Genomic DNA, 20,207 nt, shown 5'->3' with positions numbered 1-20,207 from the left:
TTAAAGTTCATGAAATTAGTATTGTTTCAATCTTTGACATCAGCCAGTAGTGCTCTTTGCAATACCCACACTGTGCCCAGTAATGACTCCTTCTGCAGTTCATATGGAGTTACATGTATTGGTAGCATATCTAAATATGACTGTAAATTCTTTTTTATAAGCCCCGTTGCTCCTATTAGTATTGGAACTGCCTGGGTATCTTTCTTCCACATTGCTCTCATTTCTGCCTGCAGATCCTGATATTTTATGACTTTGTGTCTCTCTATACGCAAGACACTCTAGTCACTGGGTGTGGCAATTTCAATGATCAATCATGCTCTTGTCTTCTTTTCTTGGATCACTATATCCGGTTTTCTAGCATTTATCTTGTGAACTGTTGGTAATGGATGATCCCATGTGATGTAAACTTCTTCATTTTCTATGATGCTTTGTGGATCATGTTTCCAGTGTTTTTTGGTCACTTCAGTACCATAATGTTTGCACAATCTCCTGTGCAACAGTCTCACCACATTATTATGCCTTTTAGTATACAGTCCTTCTGCCATTAGTATGTCACAACCAGCAACTAGGTGTGTAACCGTTTCCAATTTGGTTTTACAAAACCTATATTTGTCTGTTTCTCCTACATTTTCAATTGACTTTATAAACCAATGTGTATGCAGCCCACTATCTTGGGCCGCCAATATTAACCTTTCATCTCATGGTTTAAATTCGCCTCTCCTTAACCACTCCCGTGTTCATTCCTGATCAGCATAAGGTTCTTCCAGAAGTTTTCTATACTTGCAACTATATTTATGCTTTTTCCACATTTCCTTGCCTTCTTATCTGCTCCTTCACCTTATATTCTTCAGTTGCTGCCTGATTTTTATCTACTTCTGGTTTGATTTCCATTCCTGCTTTATGCTGATAAGCTTCTGCTAGATTAAGCAGAGACGTTATCTTAGATTTATTGTCCTCATGTTTCAAAACTTTTACTATGGTTGAGTTTTGTGAGGTCAGGAGATATGTGTGTGGAGTCCCACGATTGCAGATCTATACATATAATCAATTTCAAGGAGGCCCATCTCACCTTTGGAATAAGAAATATATAATCTTAGTATGCAACGATTTTTATAAATCATTTGGTGAGCATGACACATCCTTCTTGTTTTCCTATCTAATCTAGCCAAAGCATTTTGGGGCCAGTCAATCACTCCAAAACTGAAAGTTAGGGCAGGAAGAGCAAATTCGTTTATAGTTTGGATTTTGTTCCTAGATGTCAGTGCTGTTTTCAAGATTAAAGTCTTCTGAAGTATTCCTTACTAATTTATTTTTCGCATTTGCTCATGTTTTATTGTTGATCCTTCATCAATTCCCAAATATTTATACACTCCTTCTTGTTCAAGTTCTTTTATATCACATTCTTTTTCCAAACTGATGTTTTCCTGGTGTTGCAGTTTTCCTGCTTTAAAGGTTGCTTTTGCACATTTATCAAGACCAAATGACATTCTTATATCATCTGAAAAAGTTTTGACAACTTGCAGTTGTGCTCTCAGTCTCTGATCTAATGAGCTACACAGTTTTAAATCACTGACAAAGAGAAGGTGAGAAGTCTTTACACTTTGTTGTTTTCTAGGAGCTAGATTATAGCCATGGCCTAAGCTGTTAAGTAAACAGCTTAATGGATTAAGGGCATGGCAGAATAGTAACAGTGACAGAGTCACCCTGTAATATCCCCCTTTGAATTTTTATCCCTGGGATAACAATTTGTCCTTTAGCATGGCTTAATTGCAAAGTGGTCTGCCACTGTTTCATGGTCAATGTAATGTAGTCAATCAGCATGGGGTGTACCTTATGCATTTTTAAGCACTCTTTAATCCATGAATGAGAGATACTATCAAATGCTTTTTTTGTAGTCAATCCATGCCACACTTAGATTTTTACAGTTCTCCACTATTAATTTATTTAACAACAAATGATCCTTTGTTCCATATGACCTTCTTTTATTGATTTTTTGTTCTACTGCCATAATTGAGTTTTCTTCTAAATGACTATAAACTCTGTATGTATGCACTGCTGCTGAGCCCAAGCCAGCATCCCCACACTACTACTACCTATAACCAGCTGTCCTGCTGCAGGGGGCCCCCCAGGTATGCTAGCTATAGCTGTCAGGCAATCAGATACAGGTGAGGAGTACAGAGTGACTTAGCCAGAGTACATCAGGAATGGTCAGGGAGACCTGGAGAATCTGTGAAATAATCCTGTATGACATTGGCAGACTGAGAAGGGCTTAATGAAATTACATGATGTGATTTGCCATCTGTATCCACCAGTATGTACTGTCAGTGTGATGCCCCTGCATTGGCCCAGTAATCAAGGGGCCTCAATCCTCACCACTAGCACCAGTGAGGGGATGTATACAATGGGAGGATGACAAGTACACACAAAGTAAAGTACACTTACCCATCAGAGCACACAGAGATCACAGTCAGTCTGGGCCTGGTTTCTCCCTGTCTCTCTAGATCCCTAAAAAGACTCCCCACTGACACAGCTATACATTTAACATCTCAGCAGAGTGGTCAAGTCAAAACCTCCATCACCCTCTCTGTCCGACCAGGGCTTTGTGTCCCTGCTCAAGTAGCTGACACACACACACTTTGGATTTCATTTATAAATCAAGCACACACACACTCCTGGGAAAGGCTGACACAGGTTTACTAGCTGTGGCTCCTTCTGCCCAGACTAAAAGGTAGTTATGACTGCCACAGTCCACCTCTTTATCATCTACTGTAAGCTTCTTACCAAAGAGTGATGAATCCTACTGTGTGATGTGCCTATTATCCAAATGGTTAGTGTGACCAAGAGCAAGGCTATTGCAGTGAGTTATACCGTTTCACCAAATACATATGCAAGTTCATAGGTTCATAGGTGAGTACTAGACTAATGGCCCTGGTGCCTTTACAAGCCTAGCCCATAGAAGTGCCCTGGCATTATGCCGCCCAATGTTAGTTCCCAGTGCCTCTATCAAGTAGAGCCACTGGAGTGAACCCCAGGGTGAACTTTCTATTTCTCACCCACGCATCAAGATTTCTCTTGAAGAGGGCCAGTGAGGTGCTCTGCTTGACATGTATGAGAAGTCTATTCCAGAGCATGAGCAGTCTCTGGGTTATGAACCTGTCCCTCCAGCATGTTCTGTTGATTGTGTTAATGAGGTTGAGGTCTCTGGAGTGTGTGGTGCGGAGGGATTGGGATTTCTTTAGATGTAGCATTTCTAGCAGAGCTGTGTCAGACATGGCTTTGTAAGTCAAGCAGAGATCGCCTCTTAGTAGACAATATGAGACAGAGAATAGCTGGAGTTTTTTGAGTCTGTCCATGTAGGACATGTGTTTAAGGTCTAGGATCCTCTTTGTGAAGTACTTTTGTGGCCTTTTCAGCTGTTCCATGTGTCTAGTGAGGTACATGCTAAATGGGGCATTATACTCATTGACTGGCCTAATGAGGGAAGAGTAGAGAGAGATGATGACCTCTTTCTTTCTGGAAGCAAAACCCTTGGTAATGAGATGTGCCACATAGAAGGACTTTTTGACCACAGTGGCAATGTGGTGGTCGAAGGAGAGGTTGCTCTCAAACTGTGTCCCCAGATCTCTTATAATGCCTTCAGTGTTCAGTGGGCTCCCATCAATGTGGTAATTAGTGGGAACTGAGTTTTTTCCCAAAGGGGATGATGATGCTGTTTTTGGCATTAAGCTTAAGGCCATGGTTTTAATACCAGTCATTGGTCTCAGTGAGGTCTTTCTGTAGGATGTCTACATCACTTGGGGAGTTAATAATGGCTCCCAGCTTGCAGTTGTTTGTGAACTTGATCAGCCAGAGTCTCTCTGTGTTGACCTGGAAATCTGAGAAATAGATGCCAAACAGGAGAGGACCCAGGACCGATCCCTGTGGGACTCCACTCATGACTGGTTGGCAGTCTGACTTGGAGTCTGCTACTTTCACACTGCGGGTTCTATCTGTGAGCCAATTTGCAACCCACCTAGTGATACAGGGGTTGATGCCTAGTTTGGTGAGTTTATCAATAATTCCTGAGTGGGAATGGTATCAAATGTCTTGGCCAGATCAAGGTAGGCTGTATGAACTGCCTTGCCCTCATCCACAGCTCTGGTGACTAACTCAAAGAAGTCAACCAGACCAGGTTGAGCAGGCATGATCTACCTTTCACAAAACCAAATTGCGTGGGATCAAGAGTTTGGAGATTCCTTATATCCTTGTTAATTAGGTCCATGATGATACATTCCATAGCCTTACATATCAGACTTTTCAGGCTAATGGGTCAATAATTCCCAGGGTCTGTAGTCACTCCCCCTTTATGGAGAGGGATGACTGTAGCAGTGTGTCATTCAGTAAGGACAAAGCCTGAGGTGAGGCTGTGATTGAACAGGGCACACAGATGTGGTGCTAGTTTACTTTGTAGTTCATGTAGAACACATCCAGGGATATTGTCAGGTCCCATGGAAGCTGTATTCTTGGCCTTTGACAATGCAGCTTTAACCTGTGCTGCAGTAATGCTGGGTGCCTGGCATTCCTCCAGTATTGTGATTGAACTTTTATGAGAGGAGAGAGGGGTAAAGTTGGCACTGAATTTGTCAGCCAGTATGTTGGCAATATCTGTTGGCTCAGTATAGGAGGTACCATTGTGCAGTAACTCAGAGCAAACCTTGGTATTGCCGTGGAGGTTCTTGATATAACTATAGAAAGCTTTGTGGTTGTTTTTAGTGTCTGCCACCATTCTGCCTTCATAGCTGGCTTTAGAGGTTTAGATGAGGGATTTCAACTTTTTGTTGAGGCTAATAAAGGAGTTTTTCCAGTCTTGGGACTTCACCTTTTTCTGCAATGGTTTCTTCCTTCTGTTGGCTTTTGGAGGAGAGGGTCTTGGTTCTGTTGAGGATGGCTAGATCCACACATTTATGTATATGTTCATACAGTACATTAGTGTATGATACGGCAGTCATGCATCTATTTTGCATTGACATGGGTGCTGTGAAGTTAGCCACCTCTGTTTTTAGGAGCCCAAAGTCAGGTTTGGAGACGTTTTTCATGGTGGTTTCCTTTGCAGGAGTTGTGGGTGAGATGTGGATTTCCATGGTGATTAGTTTGTGGTCGGATCGAACCAGGGAGGAATTGACTATTGGTGTAGAGCAACGGTTGCCCATATTAGTAATAACCAGGTCAAGGATGTTGCTTCCTCTAGTGGGGGTAAGAATTAGCTGGTCCAGGGTATTGGAATTGATGAATTCCAGGAAGTTTTGGGCCAGTGTACTGGTGCATGAGTAGTTTTCCCAGTTAATGGAGGGATAGTTGAAGTCACCTAGTATGACAGTGTTGGGTTGGACCCTAATAGTTTCCAGGGTGCTTAGGAATGTGGAGTGAGAGTCTTGGAACATCATTGGGGACCTATAGCAGGCTATTACTTGAATCGCCATCTTACCCATTGTTAGTTGTACCTGAAGTATCTCAGATGTGTTATGAAGGGCTACTAGTGTGGAGGTGTGCATATCCTTTATGTACACCACTGCCTTTGGAGCTTTAGTCCATGTTCTGGGACCGAAAGGTGTGGAATGAGTTATAGCCTGGTAGTGCAGGGGTGCTTTCTGCTGCTTCAAACTAGGTCTCTGTTACAGCACAAATGTCGATGTTCTCCATTTTGAGGAGTGCTTTGAGCAAGTGCATCTTGAGATTTAGACTTCTAGCATTGAGAAGCATGACCATAAGATTGCATTTATTTATAGCTGTTACAGTGGTAATTTGGTCTTTGGAACATCACCTAAAAAAGGCACTATAGCGGTGGCAAGAGCCTTAGCCAGTATCCAGAAACCCAGGAGTGACAGATACAGGTCATCTCTGGCAAATCATTGAGGTCTGTCAGTCATGTCATCTCAAGCAGACAGATACTGAATCCCCTTAGAATGATATCGGAAACTTAGCCAATTATTGAAGTCAATCATTTTCTGCTTGTACTGTGGTATCATTCTGGGTGATGGTAGGATGCTGCTCAGGACTAGGGTCATACCTGCCTGGGTCACATAATCTGAGAGCTCCACCATGTCTCTTTTCATGTAGTCCAGGAAGGTGCATCTCAGATCATTCACACCCACATGAACAGTGACAGAGTCATACTTGTACTTGTTGTGGAGTGACCAGAGTGTGTATTATGTGTCGGATTCTGGATCTGATAGACAGCTGACTGTTACCTTCTCTTTATTCAACCTAGTGAGAGGGACATCAGTGTGCCTCACTATCGAGTCACCTATGATTAGTGTATTGGGCAAGCTGTTTTGCCTTAGGGGCTTAGGTTGAGGGGCACACTGTGTAGATGAGCTAGGTGTCTTGTGGTCTGTGCTGTGCTGTGGTGGTCGAGTATGTTTCTGCCTTGAAGGTCTCTGCTGTTTGGATAGATTTCTATTGAGAGCCTCCATGAAGGTGGGTGTGTGGTTTGTGTTTTTATGTGAGAGCTGTGATAGTGGATATTCCAGAGGGCTATGTGTTGCATGTGGTGTGGTGCAGGTGTTGACCTTCTCTTAACCAGCTATTCTGGTCTTGGCATGGGAGTGCATGGCTTCCAATTTGGATATATAAGTGCATCTCTCACAAGTCTAAGTGTTGGGAGGTAAGAGAAGAGGGTGGTCTGTGTGCGAGGGTGATCTGTGTGCATGAGGCAGTTGCTACACTGCCTCAGAATGCCCAAGTTCACCAGGTTAATAAGAGAAAGCACAGGGAACTGACCTTTAGACATGCCAGGAGGGATGGTCATTATTACTAAGTACTGGAGCTGTTTCCTTATATATTCCTTTTACAGGAAAATGTCACTCAAGGTGTCTGAGTCTGTACAGAGCACTACCAAACTGTTGAGGGGAAACTAATACCTAGATCCTGAAAATTTAAGGATGAAGTATTTTGGCAGATATTCTGAAGTTAGAAAAAAATCAAGGCATACTTACTGAAAAATAAAGAATTAGCTTGTCGGGAATGATGAAAAGAGGGGAGTCGCATGAATGGCTACTGCTTGGCTACTACTAATGCTGGTCTCAGCACAGCTTCACTCTGTTGGGATACAATACTCCTTTGCTTCTTCTCTCACCAGAAGCAAAATGTTAGCACCAATCCCAAGAAGAGAAACAGGCCACGGCCTGTATGGTGATCCACAATCTTGTCCCAGATGATGCAAGGGTCTGCAGGCTTGTAGCCTTTTTCTGGTAGATGCTTTGAATAGCAACCAGACCAATCAGATATGTTAAGCACAGGCACTCACTCTCCAACCAGAAAGAGTCAGGAATAAATGCACTCTGCTCCTTCTCTCACCAGGATCAGAATATAATCACAGATTCCAAGTTGTCACTTATAAAGCAGTTATTAAGCTTTCTGGTGATCAGTAGTCTCCAGGAAATAATGTAACTGCACTTCTCTCACCAGGAGAAAACAGAAGCACTAATCCCAAGATGACTACTGAGAGGCAAAATGTGGGCTTTCCAATAATTGGTGTTCTTGCAATAGATGCTTAAAGGTAAGATGAAAAAAATGGTTTATCCTAAACACTGCAGTGTGCACTAGAGGAGTTAGATGTGAAAGTAGTTAACTTAAGTTTTACCCCTCTAAAAAGTTAGGTTTTGGTGGAGAGTCACTATTTTTAAAACAGCAAGATAGATTGAAAGGAGGTGGTCACTTTTGTATTCAGGTGCTATGGAAAACAGCTTACCTATCTCTAAACAGACCAGCCACAATTTCAAGGTTTAACTATATTAAATAATAACTAATAAAAGAGCAAGACAATACTTAATAAAGTAACTACAGGGTTCAGAATCACAGGAAATATTTTTAGACAACATTGCATGACAGTCTCAAATAAATACAGAAACCATCAAAAGTAATCTTTACTATATTTCCATATATGTACACCAAATCACTTTTTCCTATTTCCTTACTATTAGCAAGGCAAATGTAGATGGGTGGATGTTGTCAGATACAAAGACACATACGAACTGCAAATGTCTTTCTCTGAGACAGGTCTGGAGTTAATAATCAATATTACTGCTGGGTTAGCTCAGATTACATCACTTTTTGTCAGCTGCCTTCAGTTCCCAGGCTAACAGCAAATAAAATACATTGACACATCTCTGCTTCAAAAGTACACATCTCTCATACATTTGTGTAGAAGTGGAATTCATAATGCAAAACACTCTCACATTTTCAAAATAGTAATTATGTTTCAAGACAATACAAGAACCTGTAGCTATAGACTTTTATGTCTGCTTGCTGGACTGAAACTGAGGTAACACATTCATAAAACTACTACAGCTTATTTTCTTGAAGTTTTGCAAGTTATCTCAGTATGTTCAAGACTTCCATCTTATACTATTAATACATACATTTGCATAGGTAATACTTTATATACATTTCTGTTCTTCTCAAGTACGATACACTGTGGTTACATTCTTGAAGCTCAGTCATACCTCTCAACCTTTTAGAACAAGATGTGGACAAAGGCAGAAATAAAGGTGTGACAAAGAGCCAGAAATAGTGACACTTTTTAAATACTGCTCTTACAAACTTAGAAATATGATAGAATAACAGGTTTTACATTTGCATGACTTTCTTGAAGGATATGACATCTGACATTCAAATGTGTGCTATTATTTTATAATTTCAGTCTTTAATGATTTGCCAGTGATTTGCCAGGAAAAACCCAAATGTATGAGAAACTGAATAAAGATATGAGGCAAATGTGCACATTCTGCAAAAATTAGGACAGTTTTGAGGTATGAGCTCAGTACATAACATACAGTTCAATACACACTTCTGCACCAGTAGTTTAATATTCACATAACATATATTCTCTTAGATTTGTAAGACAAGCATATAAGTCACACTAATTTTCAGGAATGACATATAATTATTAAGAAAATACCAGTTAGCTGGGCTGCCAGTGTCACTACTGTTTAAATTCCTATTTCCCAGGACTGCATCCCCCATCTACATTCCATTGCATGCTTACTTGTATGACATACCTGGTATAGTGCTGTAGTCCTTTGTCAGAAGAAATCCACTGGTAGTGTAGTAAACAATTGCAGTCTGTCTTCATGAAGAAGGTATCATACCTTTTTACCATAGGCAGCAGCTTGCCCTTTGTAGGTAATGTTCATGAACAGGTGATGGCCTATGCAACAATATGTTGCTCCCACTTGCTAATTGCATCCAGAACAGCTGGGTTGCCTTTCCATTAGCCAATGGCATGGCAACACAGTGCTATAATTAAGGCCTTCATGTTGGCCTTGACCCTTTTCCTGGCCTGTGGGAGGACATTATCAAGGTGTGGGAGCTACAGCTTCACAGAGGGGAGTTGGAAATGCTGTCCACTGTTTGGGTGGATGTGTTATATCCACAGTTTTGCATGCTATGTCTGGCCACTGTTAACAGACTTTCATATTCTGTAGAAGTGTACTGTGTAAATGTGTGTTAGGATGAGTGAGGAGACAAGCAGATGTGAATGTCATACATCCTTTTCTATCTGACTGGGCATGTTGCTACAGTTGATGCTGGTCTATCAGCTGGGTATGTTTGTAGGGGGAGACTGTGACACATGTCCCTTAAAACCTCAACATCCCCCCAACCCTTTATGTTAGACTGTTGTGTGGATGCCCTGCTGTAAGTGTTTGTGAGCAAGGTCAGGTCTGTAGAAGGTAGCTGGACATACTGCTGCATGTGTAGCAGGCCGCAGCTGCTGCTTTCTGGCCAGGAGTCAGACTAGGGATTGTGAAGACATTGGGGGACAGCAAGCTGTTACTGTCAATGAGGGTGCGGTGTCAGCTGTTGTGTCCCAGCATGGCCTGGTTGAGGGTACCCACAACAGTCCAGGTGAAGCATGTGCATGTGGTGTATATGTTACATAATAGTGCCATCCAGAGAGTGGTAGGCAATCTTTACTACACATATTCATAATTGTGAGATGTGTCCCACCCTGCAGGCTTTTAAAGTGCTACTGTGGGTGGCAGTGACAGTGGTAGGAGCAACCAGTTTCGCAGGACATTGCAGGGCTCAATTATTCCTTTGTTGTATTGACATCCATGTAGTTATCATGCCACAAACTGGGCTGTGTGCCAGGACTGTGGGTATCTAGATGTGACAGATGCTAGAAATGTTACAGATAGAGTTACCAAGCCATTAATCTGGCATGTGTATTTGTAAGACATATATGCATGCATACGGTGTGTAACACAGGATTTGCATAGACATTTGTGTTCTGATGGGTATGGTATTGACACAGAACTGTTTGTCATGGTTTTGTAACCCCAATCTACACTGCCTTGCCAGTATGTAGGCACACAGGGTAGGTTTTATGACAACCCTGCCATAAATAGGGGGCACAACTGTGGATATTCAGCAACAGTCTGTGCAGTTGTCAGCTCTACCTGATATTGTAGTCCTCCTGTAAATACAGCAGCATTTATTTGTCTGTGTACTGGTTCTGTGTCTGTGTCAGAGGACCACGTACAGTGTGATTTGGGCTACTATATATAGGAGTACTGTGTGACTGGCAATTAGGATATGCTTGTAAAAACTGTTATCCTACTCCAGAGGTCAGTTAGCTTGCTGGTATATTCCTCTGACTGTAGTTCTGAGGGTTCTAGTTCCAAACATTGGCAGTGATGTCTTGTTTTTCCCTTAAAGTCACATCCCTGCAGTGCCTGATATCTTTACAAAAGCATCAATAATTCTCCAGAGCTGTTTCGTGTAGTGGTGTGTTGCTGTGACTCTAGTTCAGAAGGTACTGTGTTAAATAATCTAAATGTTTGTCTTTTTTTCCTGTTACATGACCGTAATGCATGATATCTTTATAAAAGCATTCCTAATTTTCACAGCTGATTTGGTGTAGTGGCCCATTGCTCTGACTCTAGTGCACAGTGTCCTGGGGTTGACACTTAGCAGTGATATATTTTACCCTAATGTTAAATGACTCTAATGCATTATATCTTTACAAAAGCATTACTAATTCCTACAAGTGTAGTGGTTTGTTTGACTGTAGTGCACAGGGTCCTGGGTTCTAGACCTGCCAGGGCTGGTTATTTTGTTGCTGGACAGAAAAGTGGCTGAATGAGATAGAGTGATTAAAGCAGGTTTGCATGGGTTTGCATGACACTAAGCGATGCAAAGTGGCACTTAGTCCTGCTTAGCTTCACTTAGCGCTGCTTATTCCCGTTTAAACCCATGCTATTTTCAAAAAAAGAAAAGAAAAAAGGGTGATAGGAAAATGGTGAAATGGAGGCAAGCAGGGGGATAAACATTAGGAAAGGCAGCTAGGGATGTGCAGGATGGGTATAGGAAAGGACTATAGCTCTCCATTTCTTCTGCAGCAACAGCTGTGAATGATGTGGACAATTTGGAATTTAGAGCCTCACACCCCACAGGAAGGGGTGTGGGTGACATACTTTTGTAGAGTAATTCAAGGGTAGATTGATTAATGTCAGTGTAGATGAGAGTAAAATGGAGAGCTATGTATGGGACAACGTTTTTTGTGGGGACAGATGCCACCCTTTTTCTTTTTAATAAGATGAGAGTGGGATGTTGGAGAAGGATTTCAGGTACATTTGGGGAGGTAAGTTGGGTAGGAGAGGTTGCTTTTCCAAACAGACAAGACAGCAGACAGGGGTGGTGTATGACACATGAGGGGGTAAACACCTTGAACGGGGATGGTGGTTGGAATCAGAGGACTACGTGCCCCCAGATGGTAAAAGTGGGAATGAGGTCACCACCCATGGGCAGTCACCACTGCCCCTTCTCAGCCCCAAAGGTGGCTGTGCTGGGGGCTGGACTCCAGAGTAATTCCGCCCCTCAAGATGCACTAGTCTGCCCTCGATCTGATGCAGGCAGTCATCCAAATCACACTGGATGACCCTGCACACCATACCTTCGAACTGGTGTTGAGTGGCAAGGTCCTCTCCATGGCCGTGCCCAAGGGGGGGACAAGCCCCGTCTCCTGAGGTGGTTCCACCCAAGGATGGTGCAGAACCAGCAGAGGATGCAGCCCAAGGTTGGTCCCAGACATGTTGGGCCTGGTGCTGTGGTGGGACAGGCGGGTCTGCTGGGATCTGCCTTCCCAAACGTGCTATGGTGTTGAGGTTTGACAAAATGTATTGGTTAGTCATGAGCAAAAGATTTCAACATTAGTTATAGCAGCATGCGTGGTTGTTCCAATTAACCCAGAAGAATAGAACTGACAAAATCGCATAGCAAACAGAACACATGCATAAATGAAATAACAATAAATAATGTAACAGCATGCCAGTAGCAGTTATGGCAACAGGCCAACAACAATGGAATTTGAACAAGGTATGTTAGTATGCAACCATTATAATATATCAACAATAATAGAACACAAGTCCCAACATTAGGTTTTGAGAACAACATACCTGTAGTAAATGAATAATATTTAGTGATGCAGATAAGGGGTGGAGGGGGAGATAAAAACAGTCCATTTACAAGTGCATAGGCTATATTTTACACAACAAAGTGAAACAGAGGAAAGAGTGCCCAAAGTAACAAGTAAACAAACCAAAACAGTCCTGGCACTCAAAGGAGAGGGAAATAAATTGCTTTACCACAGTGAAATGTGGAACCAACAGCTTTATTGCATAAACGCAATTACACCACAATAGCGTTTTCATCTTCTGTTACACTTCCTCAGATGCAAAACAGATTTACCAAGCTGTGACTTCCTTTTATACCACCCATAATACATGCAATTATTTAATCAACCAATAAAAATCAATAATTTAAAATCATTCCGTTCCTTAAACTAAAATACAATGCATTTTAAAAAATTGTTCATGTTGACAAGTACCTACTAATACAACCTAATCTATTACATTTGCACATAATACAAAATGTGCATGCCAACAATAGATAAAATTCATGTAATATGTTGAATATAAAATGTATAATGTATAATATATAAATATTCGATAAATAAGTAAATAATTAATTAATATTGGTAAATATATGCATATATAAAAATGTATGTTGAAATATATGAAAATATGTATAGTTTATGCTAAAATAAACATCCTAAATATGCCACCAAATATTCAAACTTTAACCTATTATTTTCAATGGTTAAAATATTTTCCATACAATTTATTTACAATTTAGCAGCTCTCGTCTTTAAAATTGGTACTATAGATAGATGTTCGTTAATTCCTGTGTGCTTATTAGCCTCCAACACCAACTGCCAAAAAAGCTCCCTCACATCTATTCTTGTTTCCCATGCACCACCCCTAGGGTCAGGGACTATCTTTTCGAAAACAAAAAATGTCCACTTAGAATTTTTGCAATCCAGTGTGTGCTTATATAATGCATTATTATGATCCTGTGTCCTTACAGCATTCATATGTTCATACACCCTCCTCTTTAATTTACGTGTGGTCTTGCCCACATAAAATGCCCCACATATTTTACATAAAGCGAGGTATACAATCCCCTCGCTGTTGCAATTAGCAAAGGTGTCAGCTTCAATAATCCTCCCTCTCTCTACAATATACACTTTTTCCTAATTAATAATGTAGGGACACTGCAGGCAAGAACCACACTTATAAGTTTCTTTCCTTCTTTGACTAATAACCTTCTTTTTTTGTTCCAGAAGGTCCTTAAGATTCCTTCCTTTCTTATAACTAAATTTTAAAGGAGCCTTAAACAATACTTCCAAATCAGAATATCCACTACACTTTTCCCAGTGTTAGGCTATAATGCATCTGATAGCTGGTGTGTCCGTACAATATTATAGGACAAAATTTCCCACTGGGTGATTTTCCATTTCCTTCCTATTCTTTCCACCTTGATGTTCTAGGTGCTCTAACCATGTTGAAACCATAGCGTTGTTGTTCCCATCCTCATTACCCTCCAGATTCAAACCCAGGATAGGACAAAACCTACCTATTCTGCCCAACCTTACCTCGGCCACAGTTTGCTCAATAAGGTCAAAAGGGTATTGCCTTTCTGTAAACATGGCCTTCAATTTATTGATTTCTATTTCAAAATCTATATCACAAGAGGTCATTCTAGAAGTGCGTATAAACTGCCCCTTTAAAATACTCCTTTTTTGTGCAAAAGGGTGGGAACTTGAAAAATGTAAGTAGGAATTAGAAAATGTCCCTTTCCTGTAAACCATAGACTTAAAATATTGCTGTTCTGGAAGCTTTTGCAAGGTAATGTCTAGAAAATTCATATCCCTGTAACTAATATGATGCGTAAATTTCAAAAATTTAGTGGTTTGATTAAGATAATCTATAAATTCCATCAATAAGGCTTTTGTTCATGTTCAAAAAATACAGATGCCATCTAGGTAACATTTGTAAAAATTCCAATATTGGGCATATTCGGAAGCAAATACATATTTTTCTTCCCATATCAAAAGTACTATGTTGGTATATGTAGGGGCACAACAAGCACCCATAGCCACACCTTGTGTTTGTTTATGAAACTCCCCTTCAAATTGTATTTTAAAACTAGTTCCATAAGCTCCAAATATACCAAAAACTCATCTTGTTTTAAATTCCCATATGCATGTAATGCTTCCTCAAACCACTCTAAGCCAATCCGATGGGGTATCACGTTAAATAAATCCTATATATCTAGGGTAACAAATATAATGTTATCTCTGTATGTTTCTTTCTTAATACTTCTCAGAAAATCCCAAGAATCCTTTAAAATACATCCTGCAGTGCTCCAAATTTTTTTTAATTTCAAATCTAAAAAGTTTGCTAAAGGGTAGGTTTTAGCCCCTCTAGTGGCCACTATGGGTCTCAAAAGTGGATCTTCTACATTTTTATGGACCTTGAGTATTTTGAAGATCGAGGGTACTTGAGGTCTCTCCATCCTTAAATAATTAAAGATGTCCAAACTAATTAATTGGTCTTGTAACATCTCCTTCAGTGCAAAGTCTATTTTGTTGTAAGCAATATTAATTTCGTTTTTGGTTACTCCAACATATCTAGAAATATTCAACATATTTAACATTTTGCTAGAATATAAAACACTATCCATAATGACCACACCCCTACCCTTATCAGGCTGCATGACCCTTATATATTTGTTATCCTTAAATTCATCCAACAATGTATTTTCTTCATGGGTAAGATTTAACTTTATATCTACCTGTGGCCTATAGCTTTTGTAGCACATACATACCTGTCAAGCTGTCAACCTGGAATGGTATGGGGCAACCAGACAACACCTGGGTACAGGGGGTTTCGTGTCAGAGGGTGTCGTGGTTACATACATGAACAACAAGGTGCACTGCACTTGTGTTGTTCTGCTACTGGCATACTTCAACTGGATTCATATTTGTGTCCAAGGTTGTTGGCAACATTGATCACTAGCCATGACAGCGTGACACTTGAGAGACATGTACTGGGAAAAGTACATGGTGTATATACCTATCCTGCTGTCATTTGCAGGCATGGGGTTGAACACTAGAACATTTGTACACAGTTTATTAGTATACCCTTCATACAGCTACTACAAACATTTCTTTATCTGTAAGCCCTGTGGAGAAAATATCTGTTAACACTACCTGACTGTTTCTACAAATATTCAGGATTACTTGTGTGTAACTATAAAGGCATCTTAATACCAGTCCCTGGATTCAAACCATGATCTGTGTGTGCAAAAATGAACAACATATCTATTACTTATCACACTGAGCTACTGGGTAACTGCTGTCTGTTTCTTGACTGATTTGTGTAATACTCTCTTGGTTACACAGTCTGACCTTCTAATCTAAGTGGAGTATCACAGAAGACTGTAGTGACAGTTGAGCATACATGCCTGAGATTCATACATGACAGATCATTAGTGTAGTGTGTATATTAATACATTGAAAGCAGGTGTACACATTTAACCCCTACTACATGTGAATATGTGTGATGTGTACAGACCATAGCAGGATGCTGGGTTGAATACCCAACCTGTATATGTTTGCACATCGTATATTTGCAGTCTCCACCTATTACAGTCTCATACTTACCTGCATCAGCATACCCACATTCAGGACTACATATAGCTGAAATGCAAAGAATAACAGAAGGCAATGCTGCTGGGAACACACTATAATAAATTACACATTACTATTCAAGGTTCAGATCTTAGTGTAGAACATATTTCAAATTTCAAAAGCAAAAATGTCAACAAATTCACGTGGAGTTAATGCTCCTAGTATAAAGCACAGTACGATAATGTTAAAAACACCAACCAGGAGCAATGCAATGAAGGGCATACAGTCCAAGATGAATCAAGGTTTCTCCAAAAGTAAAAATCACATCCAATAACGATATCCAAGCGGTATATGAGACAAAAGGTTTTAATTCAAGTGCACAAACAGAACAGTGGTGAGCGCTTTCGCATACTGCTTCATCCAATTGCTCATTGCATTGCTCCTGGTTGGTGTTTTTAACATATTTCAAATTTCATCGTATCTTGTATTACAGCTTCACAATCTACAGTTTTGCATAACAGCTGCTTATCAGACAAACCTCAGTTAATGCATGTTGTCATAGCCATATTTGCTGAGAATCACCTGTACACGTGTATTTCTTCAACAATAGACCAAATTAAACACAACAGTTTGTGGTAATAATTTTTATTATGGGTAACATGACACAGTGGTTGATTACAGTCAAGATTCTAAATTCATTAGTACTGCATATCCTGTAGACGATGAATGAATGTCATGTATTACCTTCACAGTAGCACACACAGTCTACTTTATTCCCAGGTTCATTCCTACACAGTATTAGTGCAATATTGCTTTCTTTCATCAACAGTAGCTTGTTTGCTGCCTTTATCTGTATTACACAGTACCTAGCATTACTCAGTTATATGAATGTTGGTCTAACAGCACAGTTATTTGGTACACTCAGAACACACTATACCTAATGGCAGTATACATTTACACTTTCTTATTTATTGTACTATATCTTACAAGTTAGATCTGTACTCACCACACTGTCAGCGCAGCCTCGTCAGACTTCCAGCATGGGCCTCAACATTATGAGCCCTCTCCTCTGCAGCTGTGGGAAGAAGACACACCATTATACATACCTGTCTATCAGATATCTGTACTACAGTTTGATAAAGGAGCAGTTACAATACTTGCAAACTTCTGGGGCATTCCGGGCCTGAGCATCTTGGATCCATTGTGCCAAGAGTGCCCCCTTCCTCTGTTTCAGGTCATCATAATGATGATGGACCTGCTCACTAGTTTGGGGGATGCCAGTGGCATTAGTGAGCTCATGCACCAGATGGTCCCAGGCCTAAGACTTGTATTTTGATCCCTGATACTGGCCCTGCATCAGCCAGTCATCGGGGTTCTTCATGAGGAGTCCAGCCATGAGCCAGGACTCAAGCATGTCCCAGTGCTGTGTCCAGAAGAGCTCTCCTTCACCTGCAATTGCCATAGTTCCTGCAGGGATCAACTCTAACAGGTTCTGGCTGTATTCTTGCCTGTACAGCTGAAATAAGGACATTTTCCCACCCTTTGTCGCCATTGGACCATTTTCAAAAATGCTGAGAAATGCTCAGTAGTGCCCAAACACGCTAAGCTGAGTTGAGCAATCCTTAAAGTGGCAAATGCTTAGCAGTGTTTAGCAGTGTGCAAATCCACTCAACTGAGCTGAGGAGTGCTTAGAATGGGACTGCTTAGCAATGCTCAAACAAGCTAAGCTGAGCTAAGCACTGCTAAGTATTGCTCAGACAGGTCCTATTTAAGCATTGCTTAACTTGGCTTAGCAGTGCTTAGCAAAACTGAGCTAAGGGCAAACAAAAGTTTTCATTTAAAAAAAGTCAGAATTGAATATTAATTACTCATTACTGATACATTATTACTAAGTGTATATATTTTACCAGTGGCGGCTGGTGACTGCAAACTAAAGGGGGGGCTGCAGGAGACAGCTGAATGGGTGGGGCCAATGGGAAGGGGTGTGGCCAACTAGAAAGAGGTGGCGCTATGCTTAAAACCACAACAACTGGAAGTTTAATTATATACACTGCCCTGGGTGCCAAACCATCATTATGACAGTCCAATCAAGACAAAATGAAGTGTAGAAGAAAAAATATTTCAATTCATTGGCTACATGACAACTTACTTAATATCTGGATGGAAACACAAAGGTTGTGAGGCATGAAAAAATAAATTACTTTTTAAATACATTACTGGAATGCCAGTCAAAATTAAGTATAAAAAAGACAAGCAGCACTCAACTCAAGCCGCGTCTCCTTGCACTGCAGTTCTAATTATAATTTATATTCAGCTTTATAAAATTACCAAGTAACATGCTGAAAGTAGCAATCTCTGTGATACCCCCACTTGTAAAAATGTTTCTTATCTAAAAAAGACCTGCTGCCTGACAACAACTATCTACTTGTCTCATGGGGAAGACATGATCAAAGTAAAAAATGAACAGCAAACAAGAAACAAGCTCAAGATAAATTGCTTAAAGGATTACTGCACAAGCTATGGACCACACATGATAAATTGTCATTCTGTTTAGTTTATGGTTAAAGCCTGCAAAGATGACTGCAAGTCTCCAACAAATGTAATGAGCTTATGAAAATACTGTAATCCTGTCCATTATTACAAATACCGTCATATGCATTTCAGTACCTAAGGCTTATACATTATCTAGTTATGTAAATATTCTCTGCATGGCAACAACAAAAAGGCTTTCAATGTTGGTAATTCTTTAACAGTATGCTTATTAAAGCATCTTACAATCTCGACAAGCTTACCTGATGGCCATTAAAGCATTGCTACTTAAACACAGATCAACAGGGCACTGCGACAGCATGCATTTTCTGAATAATAAGAAGCATAAATCAACAGTATAAAATACGACAGAAAACCAGAACATTCTACCAAATCAAGGACAGATGAAAAGCCTTGGTCGTACTTGTGGTCTACCTTGGATGGGGAATACTCTGCACACTTACACTGCATAACTGCTCCTTGTCTTGCTTGGACACATCCAGAGCCACTACAGTGGGGAGTGAGGTACAACAAGTATGTCACAATTTGAAATGTCTCTGGCTGACGGTGATGGCTCTGACACTCATACCTCTCAACCTCAGAGCAAGAAATCTGGACAAAGTCAGACATAGAAGTGGGACACAGGCCCAGAAATAAGGACAATTTTTAAATATTGCTCTTATAAACTTAGAAAGATAATTGAAGTAGTAGGTCTTGCATTAGTATGCATTTTCTGAAGGGTATGAAATCTGAAACTCAAATGTCTGCCATTATTTTCTAACTTCAGTTTTTAATGATTTGCCACTAATTTACCAGAAAACCACAATTGTATGAAATACAGACCAAAAATGTGATGCAAAAATATAAAATTTCCACACACTACAGCTGGGAACCTGTCAAAGAAGGGACACCTTTTTAATACTTTTTACTGTTAACTTGAGCAGCTGACAAAATAAGAGCATCTACATGCATTTCTGAAATAAAAGCAAACTATAACTCTGATCATTACAGTTATTTATAATTGTAAACCCTCCACTATTTCTTCCAGAATTGTCATTAATGGGAAAGCAACATTTGAGCCAAAATTGGGGACGGTTGAGAAGTTTGGATATTCCTAATTCTATAAATCGGTTTATTTGCACATACCTCTCAACCTCTTAATGCAGAAAATCTAGACAAGGCCAAATATATTGGGGGAACATATAAACAGTACTAAAAAATGCTCTTGTATAAACTTAAGACAGTTGATAGAATAACAGGTCTTGCTTTAGCATGCATTTTTCTGAAGGTTATGACGTCTGAAACTCAATGTCTGTCATTATTTAGTCACTTCATTCCTAAATTATTTGCCAGAAAACCACAAATTTTATGAGGAACAAACCAAAAATATGAAGCAAAATCTATTCATTCTGCAAAAATCTGGACAGTTGAGAGGTATAGTTCAGCTGGGGCTGTCTGAGTTTGCTGCCCTTCACCCCTCACAAACTCATGGTCGAATATAGCCTCCCCTGCAGCCATTCCAATGTCCCATTCCTTGGTTATTTCACTCCATTTACCATAAACAATGTAATGTGCATACTGCTTTACTTCTGCAATGATTTGGATTTCATTTGAAAGTTTTATTTTGCATTTTACAGCACAAACCCTAGTAGATATCTGCTAA

This window comes from Protopterus annectens, chromosome 6.part1 (assembly GCF_019279795.1).
Source record: "Protopterus annectens isolate FY-2018-M chromosome 6.part1, PAN1.0, whole genome shotgun sequence".
Lineage (NCBI taxonomy): Eukaryota > Metazoa > Chordata > Ceratodontiformes > Protopteridae > Protopterus > Protopterus annectens.
This window is presented reverse-complemented; position numbering follows the sequence as displayed.